Raw genomic sequence first — 3,440 nt, forward strand, 5'->3', positions numbered from 1 at the left:
CCATTTTGTGAGCTTTGTTCTCCGTTCATTTTGCAATTGGCAAGGAACCTATAATATGGCCCCTCGGGCCAAATTTGTGGCTTTACCGTGTAGCAGCGACGGGCCAAATTTGTGCCATGATATAAACCCCCCAAAAATAGATGATGCATAAACCGATCACAAAACGCTTTGATATATATTATGAAATGATTTGTGTGAGTGATGATTTTTTTCTCATTTTTCTCGCTTAGAGGGACCATTAAGAAACATGATCCCTGTGGCTACAGGGTTAATAGTCCATTCATATCCTTGTGTATCCGTGTTATTTCCTTCACCTCGTTCTCCACTGCTCTCCCTCTCTCTCTGTCCCATTCCCGGTCTCCCTCAATCCTCTCTCTCACCTCCCAACCCTGCCTCCCTCTCAGCCACTGTCACTCCCTTAATCTCATAATCGTCACTCCCTTAATCCCCATAATCCCTAGATCGCGATATTATTGACAATTAGTCCCGTTCTAATGCGTTTACAAACCCAACTCATTAATCGATTCCTACTTTACTCTCTCTCTCTCTCTCTCTCTCTCTCTCTCTCTCTCTCTCTCTCTCTCTCTCTCTCTCTCTCTCTCTCTCTCTCTCTCTCTCTCTCTCTCTCTCTCTCTATCTATCTATCTATCTATCTATCTATCTCTCAAGATTAAGGAATATGTATAGTGTTTTGATGTGTTTCTGTTAATATTTTTGAGACTATGAAGTTTGTGGAGAAACGAGAGGGAGGAGGAGGTGGAGGTGGAGGTGGAGGTGGAAGTGGAGGTGGAGAAGGAGAAGAAGGAGGAGGTGAAGGTGGAGGTGGAAGTGGAGGGGAGAAGGAGAAGGAGGAGGAGGTGAAGGTGGAGGAGGAGGTAACTTTATTCTCTTACAGTCCTCATATAAGGCAACCACGAGGTCTGTTTTTTTTTTCTTTTTAAAGGAGGAGGAGGAGGAACAAAGAAACACAAAGAGAGAACAAACAACAGCAGGCCTGCTGGTCCGTACGAGGCTGTTTGTGATAAGCTACACTAACTATCTAATCAAAGGTGGAAGATGAAGGACAGCAAAGGCGAAGGCAGTGGTGAGCAAATCAGGGAAGTAAAGAAACGGAACAGGCCGAGGCAGCAACACTATAATATAGTCGCCAAGTCAGTCAGCTCGGGGCCTCGCCATTCGCGCCAATCCCGGGCAGAATCTTGGCGGTTCAGTCTCCTTCCTTCGCCCTGTCAACTTCCCACTTTCGTCACATCACTTTCCTTCCTTCCCTCGTTCCTTCCTTCCTTCCTTCCCTCGTTGTTGCTTTCCTTCCTTCCTTCCCTCGTTCCTTCCTTCGTCCTGTCATCTTTCTCCATCCTCCCTTCCTCCTGTCACCTTCCCCCCTTTATTCCTCCCTTCCTCTGTCACCTTCCTTTGGCCTTCGTCCTGCCATCCTTCATCCAACAAAAACGGTCTCCGGCGCCTTCACTGTATTTTCGATTGATTTGAATTAATCCCGTCTGGAATTTTAAGAGGCTCATCTTGCTATCCACCCTCCTCGCCTCGCGGGGCTGGGGAGCGTCAGGGGGCCCAAGGCCTTCCTGGCGAGCGTCGCAGGGCTCAGGGCTCCGGCAGGGCGCCTCGGCTCCCCCGGAGCGTCCACGGAGGTGTCGGAGATCCCGAGGGTCCGGGGGTTGGGGGGGCGTGAAGTGGCAGCAAGACATGCAGTTACTGACCTCTTATTAGCCAGACGACGCGTTAATGACACGTTCCAATGGAAGGTTCGACGCATGGGGAGGTACAATTCCCCTAAGCAAGGCAAGTGTCATGCCAACTACGATAAAAAACGAAAAATCCAAAAAAAATACAAAAACAAAAAATCCTAAAAAAAATGTCTTGTTTTGCTTTGTTTAAAGCGTCTTGTATGTTGGTATGGCGGGTCTTCTCTGGGGAGAAGGAGACTAACGCGTTCCAACATACAAAACCAGGAAAAGACGATATGGAAACACCGAGAGAAGGAAGGGAAAGAAGGGAACACCAGAAGAAGGAAAATGAAGAGAAGTAACACTAGAAGAAGGCATATGAAGTAACACAAGAAGAAGGAAGTTGAAAAGAGTAACACAAGAAGAAGGTATTGAAAAGAGTAACACAGAAGAAGGTATTGAAAAGAGTTACACAGAAGAAGGTATTGAAAAGAGTAACACAGAAGAAGGTATTGAAAAGAGTAACACAGAAGAAGGTATTGAAAAGAGTAACACAGAAGAAGGTATTGAAAAGAGTTACACAGAAGAAGGTATTGAAAAGAGTTACACAGAAGAAGGTATTGAAAGAGTAACACAGAAGAAGGTATTGAAAAGAGTAACACAGAAGAAGGTATTGAAAAGAGTAACACAGAAGAAGGTATTGAAAAGAGTTACACAGAAGAAGGTATTGAAAAGAGTAACACAGAAGAAGGTATTGAAAAGAGTTACACAGAAGAAGGTATTGAAAAGAGTAACACAGAAGAAGGTATTGAAAAGAGTTACACAGAAGAAGGAATTTGAAAAGAGTAACACAGAAGAAGGTATTGAAAAGAGTAACACAGAAGAAGGTATTGAAAAGAGTTACACAGAAGAAGGTATTGAAAAGAGTAACACAAGAAGAAGGAATTTGAAGATAAATAACACAAGAAGAAGAAATGTGAAGTAACACCGGAAGGAAAATGCAGAGAAGTAACACTAGAAAAATGAAAATGGAAATGAAAAGAATCATCCACCTTTCGGACCAAACCAACATCACAAAATTATGGGCGAGTCTCTTCTGGGAGGAAAGCGGCTCGTTCAGACCCAGGAACACCAGAAAGGATGATAGAAACATCAAGAAAAGGAAAACAGAAAAGTCATCCACCTTTCGGCCCCTGGGGCCGCAGGGTGGGTGACGGGTGAATCTCCTCTGGGGAGAAGGAGGCTAACCCACACAGTCAAGATAGAGGCTAGAGAAAGGAAATTAAATCATCGAGAAAAGAAAATGAAATTACAATATCAAGAAAATAACTAAAAAGTCATCGAGCTTTCGGCCCCTGGGGCCGCAGGGCGGGTGACGGGTGAGTCTTCTGGGGGGGAGGAGGCTCATCCACAGCCAGCAACACCAACAGAAAGAAAAGAAAAGAAAAGAAAACATCAAGAGAAAAGAAAAGAAAAGGAAAAGAAAAGAAAAGAAAAGGAAAAGAAAAGAAAAGAACAAAGTAAACAAAGCAAAACAAGACAAAACAAAACCAAAACAAAATAAAACAAATTAAAACAACATTATAAATATATAAATAAACAACTCTATAACAAACAATATAATTTAGCTACTGGGACTGCTCAAACGATCGAGATCAGCTTGGAAGTGTTCTTTATCCGTTGTCGTAGTGACTCTGCTGGCTATGTTTGTATCGTCGGCAAATTTCGATATTTTACACGATAGCCCCTCGTCAATGT

The 3,440-nt window shown here is 43.6% G+C and overlaps 1 long non-coding RNA gene across 5 annotated transcripts; it reads left to right on the forward strand.

The window, feature by feature from the left end:
• The first annotated feature begins 739 nt into the window (after positions 1–739).
• On the forward strand, positions 740–3,135 carry LOC126993286 (uncharacterized). Of its 5 annotated transcripts, none has more exons than XR_007747587.1 (3): positions 1,460–2,272; positions 2,326–2,542; positions 2,597–3,135. It is a non-coding gene; the product is annotated as an uncharacterized LOC126993286 (long non-coding RNA). The 5 variants fall into 5 exon arrangements; XR_007747589.1 differs by having other exon boundaries at positions 2,625–3,135; XR_007747585.1 differs by having other exon boundaries at positions 740–2,272; positions 2,326–3,135.
• The last annotated feature ends 305 nt before the right edge of the window (positions 3,136–3,440 follow it).

The sequence above is a fragment of the Eriocheir sinensis genome, unplaced genomic scaffold (genome assembly GCF_024679095.1).
Source record: "Eriocheir sinensis breed Jianghai 21 unplaced genomic scaffold, ASM2467909v1 Scaffold597, whole genome shotgun sequence".
Lineage (NCBI taxonomy): Eukaryota > Metazoa > Arthropoda > Malacostraca > Decapoda > Varunidae > Eriocheir > Eriocheir sinensis.